The sequence below is a fragment of the Stomoxys calcitrans genome, chromosome 1 (genome assembly GCF_963082655.1).
Source record: "Stomoxys calcitrans chromosome 1, idStoCalc2.1, whole genome shotgun sequence".
NCBI lineage: Eukaryota > Metazoa > Arthropoda > Insecta > Diptera > Muscidae > Stomoxys > Stomoxys calcitrans.
Genome location: NC_081552.1, coordinates 239,060,405 through 239,076,133, shown reverse-complemented (window position 1 = coordinate 239,076,133; position 15,729 = coordinate 239,060,405). Strand labels below are relative to the sequence as shown.

Below are 15,729 nucleotides of genomic sequence, written 5' to 3'. Positions count from 1 at the left end.
CTTTTTTGCAATTTAATTGACAAAAAAAAAATGTTTTTTCGTATGATTTATGATGTGTTATAAGGTATATGCGTGTTGTTGTTGTTGCTGGTTTCTTATATATTTGTTTTAAATTAAATTTATTTATTGTCCTTGTTTTGCTAACATACGATGTTTGATTGCTGCGATTGCCACAGGTAGTACAATGAGTTTTGATTTCACAATCACCAAAAACGTCCCAAGGCGAGTCTCTTTGAAATTTTCTTCTCAAATTGCCTTTTGTTAAGAGCAGAGGATGTGCAAAAAACTGAACCTTAGGTATTTTCTAATAAATTAAACTCAATTTATGTTTGACTGGGTTTGGATGAAAAAAAAAAATCAAAAAATCAATTGTGTGGGTGACACAATAGCAGGATTCATCTTTTTGATCCTTTAGGATATGATTGTTAGGTTTTTTCATTTGGTCTTCATAGTGACTTTAAAGGCATACACATCAGCCAGAGAAGTAAGTTAACCTAAAGGCACCACATTACATTCGAAAAGAAACGAAGTACCAAATATGAAATACTTTATGGAGATCAATATGTCGAGATGTTACAAATGGAATGACTAGATTAGTAGACCCCCATCCTATGGTGGTGAGTACAAAAAATCTATAAAAATTGCTGATTCAGGGTCTCTGGATGTCAAATCGGGAGATCGGTTTATATGCGAGCTATATCCTGTTATATGCCGATTTGTACCATACTTGGCACTATCGTTGGAAGAAGCAACAGAACACTATGAGTAAAAGTCAGCCCAATTGGATTATAATTACATCTTCTAGGGACTTAGGTTCAAATTAGGAGTTTGGTTTATATGTGAGCTACGCCAAGTATGTTACAAATCGGTTTATAGCCTTATATAAACCGATTTGTACCATACTTGGCACGATCGTAAATTGTAGTTTCTTGCGGCTCAAGAAGTCAGGGGATTACTTATATAGAAGCTTTATCCAAATCTTAGCCGATATCGCCCATTTGCAATCCCCAACAACCTGCACCTGTAAGAGGTGTATGTGCAAAATATCAAGCGGATATCTTTATTCGTTCGAGTACTTTAGTGATTTCCGCAGCCGGACATACGGACGGACATGGCTAGACCGACTGAGAAAGTCAAAAAGATCACGAATATTTATCAGATCAATATTTTGATGTTTTGCAAACAGAATGGCTAGATTAGTATATCCCCATCCTAAGGTGGTGATGAAATAAGTAAAAACGCGTTAAGTTCGGCCGGGCTGAACTTTGGATACCCACTACTATCACCCATATATGTAAATCACCTTTCGTCATAAGCCGGTGAAAATGTATAATTTATGCCACCACAGCAGCTATACCGAAAACTGGTCCGATTTGGACCAAATTCAACATGGACGTTGAGTGGTCTAATAAGTACAAGTCATTGTTTAATTTTGTACAACAAAATATTGGTCTTTTTGGTAGTCATATCCAAACAGAGACCGATCTGAATCATATACGACACGTACGTGTCAAATTTCACTTAAATCGGATTATAACTGTGCCTTTTATGGGGCCAAAACCTTAAATCGAGAGATCGGTCTATATGGCAGCTATATCCAAATCTGGACCGATTTGGGCTTAGTTGCGGAAAAATGTCGAAGAGCCTAACACAACACACTGTCGCAAATTTCGGCGACATCGGACAATAAATGCGCTTTTTATGGGCCCAAGACCTTAAATCGAGAGATCAGTCTATACGGTAGCTATATCCAAATCTGGACCGATTTGTGCCATATTGCAAAAAGATGTCGAAGGGCCTAACACAACCCACTGTCCCAAATTTCAGCAAAATCGTATAATAAATGTGGCTTTTATAGGCCTAAGACCCTAAATCGGCGGATCGGTCTATATGGGGGCTATAACAAGATATAGTCCGATATAGCCCTTCTTCGAACTTCACCTGTTTGTGGACAAAAAGATAATCTGTGCATAGTTTCAGCTCAATATCTTTATTTTTCAAGACTGTAGCGTGATTTCAACAGACAGACGGACGGACATGTCTAGATCGTTTTAGATTTTTACGCTGATCAAGAATATATATACTTTATAGGGTCGGAAATGGATATTTCGATGTGTTGCAAGCGGAATGACAAAATGAATACGCACCCATCCTTCGGTGGTGGGTATAAAAATGTTGTGGGAAATTTTGTCAAATTTTATTTCAGCAGTATTTGTTCAAAACTTTAGGTTAGGTCAGGTTACGTTTAAGTGGCAGTCTGCCATCAGATTTACTTCGATTGTGATACTACAGGATCAAAAAAGGGAAGATGCCTTCTAGTTCCTACCGCTGAACCTTTTAGATAACTTTTAAAAGCCCAATTACTTGCGAATGTTCACATGTTCACCGCTAAATCGGACGGGTTCTCAAAGAAATGAGAACCTAAAGTGGAACTCCTTCTGACTGCTAGTGCGGGACACACACACAAAAGGTGTTCTATAGTCTCTACTTCTTCGATGTCCTCATAGCTTCTGCAAAAGTTGTTGCTGGGAACCTTCAGTCTGTCAGCATGTTTTCCGATTAGGAAGTGACCTGTTATGACGGACACAATGACTGAGACGTCTGATCTTTTCAATGACAGCAAAGTGGTAGACCTCTTCATATCTAGATTAAGCCACATAGTTTTGGAATGCTCACAGCCCCCTCTTTGTGACCATCTATCATTCGTTGTCCTTCGGGCCTGGTCCTGAAAACTATGCTAACATGTTGCTAGAGGCAACCTCACAGATTCCAGTATCCCTTCAGTCTGTCAGCATGTTTTCCGAATAGACAGTGACCTGTCATGACGGACGCAATGACTCAGACATCTGTTCTAGCCAATGACAGCAAAGTGGTAGACCTCTTCAAGTCTAGATTTTGGAGTGCTCAGAACCACCTCTTTCGGACCATCTATCATTCGTTGTCCTTCATGTCGCTAGAGGCATTCCCACAGATTCCAGTTTCCCTCGAATGTGTAGGGTAGTTTCTAGTCTCGCAAGCTCGTCCGCTTTACAATTCCCTGGAGTCCGGCACCCAGAACAGGTGAATTTTGAACTGTTCGGCCATCTTGTTAAGAGATCTGTGACAGTCGAGAGGGGGTTTTGTGTTTAGAAATACGTTCTCCAGGGATTTAATGGCTGCCTGGCTGTCTGATATGATATTATATCTTAGCTATTCCACCACTTCCTTAATTGCAAGTATCTCTGCATGATACACACTGCAGTGGTCGGGTAAACTTTTCGACATGACCAGTTCAAGATCTTTAGAGTACACCCCAAAGCCCACCTGGTCGTTTAGTTTGAAACCATCCGTATAGAAGTCTATGTAACTAATGTTAGCAGGGATATCGTAGTTCCAATCGGTTCTATTAGGAATAGTGGTACAGTACTTTTACCAAAAAGCGGCTCAGGTAGGGTATAATCCACACTGCCTGGAACATTGGACTTTGTATCAAGGATGGCACAGTGCCCGTAGCCGCCACATGACCAAAGAGAAGCTTCCTTAACCTCACGGCCGTGGTCGCTGCAATTTGTCTAGCCACAGTGTCCAGGGGCATTCGATGTATCATTAAATTCAGTGCATCAGATGGTGTCGTCCTCAGTTCGGCTGTGACGCCTTTAAAAGCCATCCTTTGGATCCGGTTGAGTATTGAGCAGTAGGTGGACTTTTGAAGCGCCGTCCACCAGACCACAACACCATAGAGCATTATAGGTCTGACAACTGCAGTATATACCCAATGCATGAAACGCGATCTAAGCCGCCAAATTTTGCCAATGGCTCTCTTGCAGGTGTATAGGACTTGTTATCAAAAAGCGGCTCAAGTAGAGTGTAATCGACACTGCCTTGAACATCGGATATTGTACCAAGGATAACACAGTGTTCGTAGCCGCCACATGACCAATGATAAAGCTCCCTTAACCTCATGGCAATGGTCGCTGCAATTTGTCTAGCCACAATGTCCAGAGGCGTTAGATGTAGCATTAAATTCAGTGCACCAGGTGGTGTCTTCCTCAGTGCGGCTGTGATGCACAAAGAAGCCATCCTTTGGATCTGGTTGACTATTGAACAGTAGGTGGACTTTTGAAGTGTCGTCCACCAGACCACAACACCATATAGCATTATAGGTCTGACAACTGCAGTATATGCCCAATGCGTGACACGTGGTCTAAACCCCCTACTTTTGCCAACGGCTCTCTTGCATCCATCCATCCTTTGCATATGGTTGACTATTGAGCAGTAGGTGGACTTTTGAAGCGCCGTCCTCCAGCCCACAACACCATACAGCATTATAGGTCTGACATCTGCAGTATATACCCAATGCATGAAACGCGATCTAAGCCGCCAAATTTTGCCAATGGCTCTCTTGCAGGTGTATAGGACTTGTTATCAAAAAGCGGCTCAAGTAGAGTGTAATCGACACTGCCTTGAACATCGGATATTGTACCAAGGATAACACAGTGTTCGTAGACGCCACATGACCAATGAGCCGCAATGTCCAGTACCATAAGATGTAGTATTAAATTCAGTGCATCAGATGTTGTACTCCTCAGTTCGGCTGTGACGCATATAAAAGCCATCCTTTGGATCCGGTTGAGTATTAAGCAGTAGGTGGACTATTGAAGCGCCGTCCATCAGACTACAACACCATATAGCATTATATGTCTGATAACTGCAGTATATACCCAATGATTGACACGTGCTCTAAACCCCCAACTTTTGGCAATGGCTCTCTTGCATCCATCCATCCTTTGCATATGGTTGACTATTGAGCAGTAGGTGGATTTTTGAAGCGCCGTCCTCCAGCCCACAACACCATACAGCATTATAGGTCTGACATCTGCATTATATACCCAATGCATGAAACGCGATCTAAGCCGCCAAATTTTGCCAATGGCTCTCTTGCAGGTGTATAGGACTTGTTATCAAAAAGCGGCTCAAGTAGAGTGTAATCGACACTGCCTTGAACATCGGATATTGTACCAAGGATAACACAGTGTTCGTAGACGCCACATGACCAATGAGAAAGCTCCCTTAACCTCATGGCAGTGGTAGCTGCAATTTGTCTAGCCATAATGTCCGAGGCATTAGATGTAGCATTAAATTCAGTGCATCAGATGCTGTCGTCCTCAGTGCGGCTGTGATGCACAAAGAAGCCATCCTTTGGATCCGGTTGAGTATTGAGCAGTAGATGGACTTTTGAAGCGCCGTCCTCCAGCCCACAACACCATAGTTTTTTTGACCCAAAAGTAAGTGTTGTTAATAAAAAATATTTATTTGACTGACATTGCCTTGACTTTTGTATAACAGCGTATGTAAAGCATGCATCACTTTCTTCCTTTTTGGTTAAAATCAAGGTAACAATGGTTACCAAAAAAAAGGCGCCCATTCAAAAAAAGCAAATTCGCTGGCAGGCATGCAGGAAGGCTCAACAATATGTTTGAGACTTTATTAAAGGAAGTAATCAGCGATATATCCTCTTTTATATTGTGTGCATTGTTGCCAAAGTCAAGGCATGGTAAAGCGTGTATGGCAGACATGTTGCTGTAAGTGCCTGCGTGTGTGTGTGTATGTTGCTTGAATCCTGTTGCTAAGTAACCCCTTGTTTTTTTTTTTTTTTGGACACATACACCCCGGCAAACAAAGTCGTTTATATTCTCTCATTTGATTGACAGTTTAAAGAGATGTTAAATTTGTTTGGGCATCCTTTCATCTTCAAATTTTATGTCTGTCTAAATAACCCCAGAAGCCTTTGGTTTGATTTTTGTAGCATCCTCTTTCTCTTTACCTTACATACTTTCTCACTCTCTCTCTCTCTCTCTTGTATTCCTTTGGGATGGTATTTATGGAGTCTGAAAGCTGACAATATGTTACCATAAACAACCTTTATGAAATTTCTTTAATTATTCACTAAAGTTAATGAATTCAATGAATGAAAAATTAAACCGAATTTGGTTAGCTTTACCTGTCGCCCATGCTTCTGATGATGATAAAAATAATTTGTACAGGATTTTGTTTTCAGAAATGTTTCTTGCAAAAGTAATTTGCGGGTGCTGAGGTTAGTGAAGTTATTTATGGAATCTGACGGCTGTGTGTGTGCACGTGGTGTCACGAAAACTCGGAAGTTGTTGAGTTAGTGATCTAAATATAAGTCACAGTAGTAGATATGAACAACTTGTCTTTCACCATGATTGGAAAATTATAACAAAATTTTATTTGTATACCCTTCACCATTGGTTGGGGGGTATACCAATTTCGTCATTCCATTTGTAACACATTGAGATATTGGTTTAAAAACCAACAACATATACATATTCTTGATTCTCTTTGACATTCCGAATCGATTTAGTGATGTACATAAGCCTAGAAAGGCCTCTGGGGGTGGGCCATAGAGCTGGCAAACTATCGATAATCGCAACATTCGATAAAAATCGATTTTGGATACTATCGTTAATTTCCCATCACCAATATTTCGAACGAAAAGGGCAAGTAAACATCAGGAGATCGATTTATATAGAAGCAATAGCAATGCACAGACCGAATAAAACCAAATTTAATTGTCAGTAGCAAGTTATGAGAGAAATCGTTGTACAAAATGTAAACCAAATAGGATGAAAATTGCGCCATCTATAGGCGCAATGTATCTTATAACTACATTTAGTGTCGGATCGCTTATTTTTGTTTAATTTTGCAAAAAATGAACTTTGCCGATAGTATTTATCGATAAGTAAAATATGGATAGTGTCATCGATACTTTGCCAGCTCTAACCCACTGCTTTAGAAAAAATTTGCTAATTTTATTGCTATCCAAGAAAAGACCTTCGTTAATGTCCATGTCCGTCCTTCTGTTCGTCCGTCTGTCTGTAGTAGCACTCAAACTTTCGAAGGAGTTAAGCTAAGCGCTTGAAATTTTGCAGAAAGACTTTCTATTAGTGTTGGTTGGTTGGGGTTGTTAATGGGCCATATCGGTTCTTGTTTTGATATAGCTGCCATATAAACCGATCTCGGATTTTGGCTTATTGAGCCTCCAGAGGGCGCAATTCTCATTTGATTTAGCTGAAATTTTTCACAAGGGGTTTTCTTTTCATACCCACCACCATAGCATTCGTTTGTAACACCTCGTAATAGCCGTCTCGACGCTCCTAGTCGATCTAGCCATGTCCGTCCGTCCGTCTGTCGAAATCACGCTAGAGGTCGAACGTGTAAAGCTAGCCGCTTGAAATTTTGCACAGATGCTTAATATCGATGTAGGTCGTTGGAGATTACAAACGGCCCATATCGGGTCGGATTCAGATATAGCTCCCATATAAACCGATCTCCCGATTTGATTTCTTGAGACCCTGGAAACCGCAATGAGACCCTGGAAACGCTAACTTTCCATGGAGTAAAGCTAGCCGCTTGAAATTTTGCACAAATACTTCTTATTAGTGTAGGTCGGTTGAGATTGTAAATGGGTCAAATCGGTCCATGTTTTGATATAGCTGCCATATAAACCGATCTTGGGTCTTGACTTCTTGATCCTCTAGGGGGCGCAATTTTCGTTCGATTTGGCTGAAATTTTGCATGTAGTGTTCTGGTATGACTTCCAACAACTGTGTTAAGTTCGGTCCAAATCGGTCTATAACCTAATATAGCTCCCATGTAAACCGATCTCCCGAGTTGACTTCTTGAGCCTTACAAGCCGCAATTTTCGTCTGATATGGCTGAAATTTGGCATGTAGTGTTCTGTTATGACTTCTAACAACTGTGCCAAGTACGATCCATATTCGTGTATAACCTGATTTAGCTCCCATATAAACCGATCTCCAGATTTGACATCTTGAGCCTCTGGAAGCCGCAATTTTTATCCGATTAGTTCTGTGTTCTGTGTTGACTTCCAACATCTGTGCTGAAAACGATCCAAATCGGTCTATAACCTAATATAGCTCCCATGTAAACCGATCTCCCGATTTGACTTCTTGAACCCTTACAAGCCGCAATTTTCGTCCGATTTGACTGAAATTTTGCACATAATGTTCTGTTATGACTTTCAACAACTGCTCCAAGTACGGTCCAATTCGGTCTACAACTAGATATAGCTCCCATATTATAGCAGAATCCATGGTGGTGGATTCCCAAGACTCGTCCCGGCCGAACTTAGCACGCTTTTACTTGTTTATATCTAACAACTGTGTGTAGTATGGTCTCAATCGGTTCATAACCCGATATAGCTGTCATATAAACCCATCTTCATTATACTTCTTGATCTTCTCATAGGCGCTATTACGACCCAATTTGACTGAAATTTTGAACGAAAAGTTTTGCTATGTGTTTCAAGTACCAGTATAGTCCAAATAGGCCTGTTAAACCCTGTAGCCACATTTTCATTTGGAGGTGGTGATCATCTTAAAGCTCTTGTAGGTGAGCAACTTCGTTTAGGTCCTAAGGACCTATTGCAGCGGGAACATGGTGGCCATTGGTTATTTAAGGGCGCCTATAACTCGCCTTGCCATATAAAGAATCGTGGGCACTCAGCATTTGTGCAAGAGCGGGTGCGGCCTCTCATTGAGACTTTCCGCTCGATACCGCTGATTATCTGCGACTGCCATCGCAGCTACTCCGTGCGGAGCATTTCACTATTCGCAACCTGTGGACGCGTCTGGTAACTCGCAGCTAAGCATTTCGTGACAGCAATGAACACCACACAAAATGGACCTCAAGGTTCCAGCCTATGTGGTGCTCAAAGCTATCCCATGGCGGGGCCATAGGATGATCTGCGAATCCATAAAATGTGTTACAATAGGAATGACTAGATCAGAATACCACCATGGGATAGGGGTATACTAATCTAGTCATTCCGTTTGTAACACCTCGAAATATTGATCTGCGACCCCTTAAAGTATATATATTCTCGATCGTCTTGACACTCTGAGTCGAACTAGTCATGTCCATCTGTCCGTTCGTCTATTGAAATCACGATAGCGGTCTGAACCGATTACCTTGAAATTTTTACAGATTATATAGGTTGGTCTGGAAAGAAACATAAACTACATAATTTTTTGATATCGAGAGGTAGGCGGACCCTCCCCCATACCCCAAAAGTACTACCCAAAAATAAAAGTGGACCGAGCGGGACAATATGGGATTCAAATGAAAGGTATTCAAGAGTAGAGTACGAATTTCATAATAAAAGTAGGGTCCAAGTAATTGGGGGGCCGCCCCAGCACCAAAACCCCTTAAAATAGGTTTATTTGACAATATGGGACTCAAAAGAAAGATATTCGGTAGTAGATTACGAATATGCTCAGGAAGTAGGAATAGGCTTTGTAATTTATTGATAACGGAAGGTGAACCGATAAGGACAATATGGGTATCAAATGAAAAGCATGCAGGAGTAGGTTTCGAAGCTGGCATACAAATTTATGTCGAAGTATAGGGTATCACCCCAACCCCACAAAAACGCCCAAAAAGTGGGCACATTAGCCAATCACGGATATATGGGACTAGGTTTGTTTGTTCCGTATAGACTGAAAAACGGCATATTGTATAGACTGAAATTTTCGCATATTGTGTAGGTATCGGAAGGGGGACGGACCCTCCCCCTTATGCCAAAAACACAACCCAAAATCAAAAGTGGACCGATCAGGACAATGTAGGTATCAAATAAAAGGTATTGGAGAGTAGAATGCGAATATGGTATTAAAATTTGGGCCGCCCCAACCCCAAAACTGTCCCAATTAGACATATTGGACGTTTATTTTAATATGGGGCTCACATGAATGATAGTCGGGAGTAGATTTCGAAGCTGGCATACAAAATCAGATCGAAGTATAGGGGGTCACCCCAACCCTTCAAAAACTCTATTAGACCCATTATGACTATATGACACTTGGATGAACCGATTTTTCTTTTAAATTTTCATACTTTGTGTACGTTTGTCTGGAAGCAAACATAGGCTATATAATTTTTAGATATCGGGTGGAGGCGGACCCTCCCTCTTACCCCAAAAACGCCACACATATTGGAAATTGGTCCGATGGGCACAATAAGAGAATCAAATGAAAGGTATTGGATACCAGAAAACGAATATGGTATTAAAATTTGGATCCAAGTACCCAGTGGCCCCTACCCCAACCCCAAAACTTCTCTAAACAGATATATTCGAAGTTCATGTCATTATGGGACTCAAATGAAAAGTATTAGGCGGTGGCTTACAAATATGGCATAAAACATTAGGTCCAAGTAATGGGAGGTCGCCCACCCCCAAATACCCCCAAATGGGCACATTAGCCGACCATGGCTATATGGGACTCAAATGAAAGGTATTAGGGAGTAGATTACGAAAGTGACATTAAAATTTGCGTTCAAGTCTTGGTGGCAGTTTTCCTCCTAAAGATACGTACGATCCATTATGACAATATGGGACTCAAATGAAAGGTATTTGAGAATAGAAAACGAATTTGTTATCGAATTTCGGAGCCAAGTGTTTTGGGGTACGCTCTAAAGCACCCCCTAAACTGAACTTCATTTTCGTTGGGAATAAAGAAGGAATTTGATATCTATTTTCAGTGCAAAGTGCAAGATCGCACTATTCGAGTCGTTATAGATGGGTTCTCATCCAATGAGCACAAATTGACCGCAGGTGTACCCCAGGGCTCTGTTCTTTCTCCTTCTCTTTTTCTAATTTTCTGTTGGGTGAGACATCGAATCCGATCTACTCATTTGCGGATGACAGTAATCTATGTCATTCGTACTCATTCGACCATAGGGCAAGTGTTCGAGAGATTGAGGACAAGAGTCGCGACACTCTGCCAGGATTTACTGGCCATTTCTGAGTGGGGTCGAATGAATCGAGTAGATTTGAATGCACGGAAGACTCAGTGCTGCTTGTTGTCAAACAAACGATTCGCTGACCCATTACGATCATCTTTGTCTATCCACGGTGTAGATGTTGAGCAATCAGAAGCTCTTGATGTTCTGGCCATGAAAATACAAAGTGATGTCCGTTGGGCTAAACATGTATTCGAAGTGTCGAAAGAAGCATTCAAGTGTTTAGGCTTCCTTAAACGGTGTAAGAATTACTTCACCCCGTCTGATCTTCTTAACATCTACACCACTTTCATAAGGGCGAAAATGGAGTACAACTCACATGTATGGGCTGGAGCTTCAAAATCATTCCTGGAGCTACTGGACCGGACCGTGTACAAAGAAGAGCGATGGCGTTGATTGGGGACAGTGGCAACTTTGTTGCCTCTCTTCATCATCGTCGCAATGTGGGTTGTTTGGCGCTGTTCTATCGGTACTTTCATGGTGTGTGTTCGTCTGATATATGTCTTCTGATTCCTGATGTAAGGATGTATGTCAGGGATACTAGACATTCCAGGAACTCACACCCGTTTGTAATTGATTGACCAGCGGACCGCACAATGGAATATAGAGAGAATTCTTATTTCGCCCGAACCGTTCGTATGTGGATTCGACTTCCGGCTAATGTTTTTCCCACCCACTTTGATACCCAAAGATCCTTTTCATCCTTTTCCCCCCTCCAATTCCTAATTTCCTGTCGCCAACGCAATGCACTGCATTCATAGGGGACATCTCCTGCATGTTGGCTGATAGAAAAAAATAGTGCCGGTGGCTGCCCCAGCCCCAAAACACCCTCAAAACGGTTCATATTTACCGACCATGGCAATATGGGGCTCAAATTAAACGGATGTGGAAGTGCAGCATGAATTTGATATCCATATTTGAGTCGAAATGTCTAAGGTGCCATTTGACATCTCCTGCTGATGATTTTTCTTGGTCGAAAATGAAATCGCGATACAGGATACCAGTCAAATGCTTCTAGCAACAGCACACTGTGTGCTGACAGAAATAGAATAGAAAGCATTTACAATGGTCTAAAGCCGGACAATATCCTGCAATGGAATCTCAATAAGATTTTTTTTTAATAAAAAAATTTGTCATTTTATTTTTATAACAAAATTGTATCGAAATTTATTTTCTCTTTTGTTGAATGTTTGTTTGCATCCTTATGCTCGGTGTCTTGATTGTCGCATCGTATCCAACTGTTCTGCATCTTAATTCAGTAAAACTGTTTTGTGAATTTTTGTCCCATTATATATTTATCGTAGAATTTAGCTCATTCCAACTATTAAGCTTCTAATAATGCAATTTCCCTTAAAAATAATCTTCATCACAACAAACGAAAACTTGAATATTTCATCATCTATGAGGAAGAAGAAGACAGCAAACAATTTTTGCCACAACTAAATTGGCAAAGGCAAAGATTTCTTGTTAAAAAGTCATTGTCAACAACGATCAGGATAATGAAGAAGAAGCAGAACCTTCAAATTAATTCCATGCCATGTGATTTTAATTTAGTAAAAACATTCCAATGTTTTCTCTGGCAGTTGATTCCTTGGAAAAACATCCACAGACATGAGATAAACTAATTTCAAGATGAAACAGAACATAGAAGCCATACAAGGGGACACTCCACCGACAGAATGGTTTCAACAACAAAAGCTAAAGGGAAAACCAATAAAATATTTATAACTGTTGTCATTTATTCAGTTGGCCAAACTTGGCCCTAGCAACTCTCTGTGGTGATTTTTCCTGGAAAATACAGTTAAGATTTGTCATTATTGCCGGGGCGAAATGTGGCAAGAACAGTGAGTGACTGCTGAAAACATATACGGATTTTTTTTCTTTCTATCAAAGACAAGGGTATTAACAAGAAGCAATTGTCGTGCCGGGTATATAATCCTATTGGGGTTTAGATTTTTGCTCAGTGACCATTGAAGTTTTTCCTAAATGCTAAGAAAATTTTTGCTTTATTAACCTAATTGTTTTTCTGTAGAAAAAAGAAGGAGGCAAGTAAACGATAGTCAGGCCTAGCCTTTTATTATCCCTTGTGCCGAAGGCTTTTGGCGTTATTTTCTTGAAATTCGAATAACAGATGAGTTAAAACTTTGGTAGGTTTTCTTTTAAATTGTGTGACAAAACCACAAAGTGGTTAGGTCGATTGAAAGGAAAAGAAGTTCAAATTTTCCAGTGTTAACGAATGGTGTAAATCTCAAATATAATAAAAAAATCAAACAAATAAAAAGGCGTTAAGTTCGGCCGGACCGTACTTTGGATGCCCACCTCCTCGGGTATATATGTAAATCATTTCTCGTCAAAATTTGGTGAAAAATGCATACCTTATGCCCCATAACAGCTATATCGAAATATGTTCCGATTTGAACCAAATACGACAAGGATGTCGAAAAGCCTAACATAAGTCACTGTGCTAAATTTCAGTGAAATCGGATTATAAATGCGCCTTTTATGGCCCCAAAGCCTTAAATCGAGAGATCGGTCTATATGGCAGCTATATCCAAATCTGGACAGATTCGGGCCAAGTTGCAGAAAAATGTCGAAGAGCCTTACACAACTCACTGTCCCAAATTTCGACGAAATCGGACAATAAATGCGCCTTTTATGGCCCCAAAGCCTTAAATCGAGAGATCGGTCTATATGGCAGCTATATCCAAATCTGGACCGATCTGAGCCAAATTGAAAAAGAATGTCTAAAAACGGAACATTAGTCACTGTGTCAAATTTCAGTAAAATCGGATTATAAATGCACCTTTTATGGGGCCAAGATTTTAATTGGAGATATCGGTCTATATGGCAGCTATATCCAAATCTGAACTGATTTGGGCCAAGAAATATGTCAAGAGCCTAACACTACTCACTGTCTCAAATTTCGGCGAAATCGGACAATAAATGCGCCTTTTATGGGCCCAAGACCTTAAATCGAGAGATCGGTCTATATAGCAGCTATATCGAAATCTGGACCGATCTGTGCTATATTGCAGAAAGATGTCGAGGGGCCTTACTTAACTCACTGTCCCAAATTTTAGCCAAATCTAACAATAAATGCACCTTTTATGTCCCCAAAGCCTTAAATCGAGAGATCAATCTATATGGCAGCTATATCCAAATCTGGACTGATCTGAGCCAAATTAAAAAAGAATGTCGAAAAGCGGAACATAAATCACTGTGTCAAATTTCTGTAAAATCTGATTATAAATGGGATTTTTTGTCACCGGAACCTTAAAACGGGAAATCGGTCTATATGGAAGCTATATCGAAATCTGGACCGATCTGTGCCATATTGCAGAAAGATGTCGAGGGGCCTTACTTAACTCACTGTCCCAAACTTTAGCCAAATCTGACAATAAATGCGCCTTTTATGGCCCCAAAACCTTAAATCGAGAGATCGGTCTATATGTCAGCTATATTCAAATCTGGACCGATCTGAGCCAAATTGAAAAAGAATGTCGAAAAGCCGAACATAAGTCACTGTCCCAAATTTCGGCGAAATCGGACAATAAATGAGCCTTTTATGGCCCTAAACCCTTAAATTAAGAGATCGGTCTATATAGCAGCTATATCCAAATGTGGACCGATCTGAGCGAAATTGAAAAATAATGTCGAAAGGGCCAATTCAACTCACTGTAGCAAATTTCGACGAAATCGGACAAGTAATGCATCTTTTATGACCCCAAAACCTTATCGGGAGAGATCGGGCTATATGGCAGCTATATCCAAATCTGGACCGATCTGAGCCAAATTGACAAAGAATGTCTAAAGGACCAACACAACTCACTGTCCCAAATTTCGGCGACATCGCACAATAAATGCTCCTTTTATGGCCCCAAAACCTTAAATCGAGAGATCGGTCTATATGACAGCTATATCCAAATCTGGACCGATCTGGGCCAAATTGAAGAAGGATATCGATGTCATTTATCAGCCGTAGTTTTTATAGTTTGAACATATTTGCTCGCCGAGGACCATCAAAATTGGATATAGGTCCCACATTGTATTTACTTATAGGGTAGGTATAGGGTATTATACAGCGGCACCGCCCAACTTTTGCACTTTCTTACTGGTTTTTGTTTGTTTCCCTTTCGAGACGAGTTCAATGATCGGAGATTTTCTTTGCAAATGGAAAATGAAAGCCAGAGATCGCAACGCACACCCAGCAATGTGAAGCACGTTTCGTCTTTATAACCAAAGAAGACTTTTCAACCATATTAGGTGTGATGGCTTGAAGGAGCGTACGTTGGTATGTTGTCTTTGTGTCGTATTTATTGCGAAAACGCCTCAATGATACAAATACCACATTAACCACGCTCGTCAACTCTGTCTATTAGCTGTACGTTGCCCAATGGATGTGTTTTCGTGTAATGACAGACTTTTTGTCTGCAACAATTACACTACTTCCATGGTATCCACAAGATTTTGTGCATCTGCTGGAAGTTGTATTGATGGCTTCGAACACTAGACAACGGCTACGGCTCTCGTCGTTGCTCCGTGTGCCCAAGTTCGAATCCCGGCCGGGCTCTGCGAAATTTTTTTCATTTTCAAGGTTTTTGCCAGTTAGGGCGAAGATCGCAACACACGCCAACCACTCTGAGACGCGTTTCGTCTTTGGTTAGAAGACTTTTCAATCATATTACGTGTGATGGCTTGAAGGACCGTACGTTGGTATGTTGTCTTTGTGTCGTATTTATTGCGAAAACGCCTCAATGATACAAATACAACATTAACCACGCTCGTCAACCCTGTCTATTAGCTGTGCTTTTCCCAATGGATGAGTTTTCGTGTAATGACAGACTTTTTGTCTGCAACAATTACACTACTTCCATGGTATTCACAAGTTTCTGTTCATCTGCTGGA

At 40.7% G+C, this 15,729-nt stretch overlaps 1 protein-coding gene across 1 annotated transcript in view; it reads right to left on the bottom strand.

The window, feature by feature from the left end:
- Nucleotides 1–15,729, bottom strand: part of LOC106089390 (ras-related protein Rab-26) — a 219,344-nt gene that overhangs the window by 49,068 nt on the left and 154,547 nt on the right. The window lies entirely within an intron of this gene.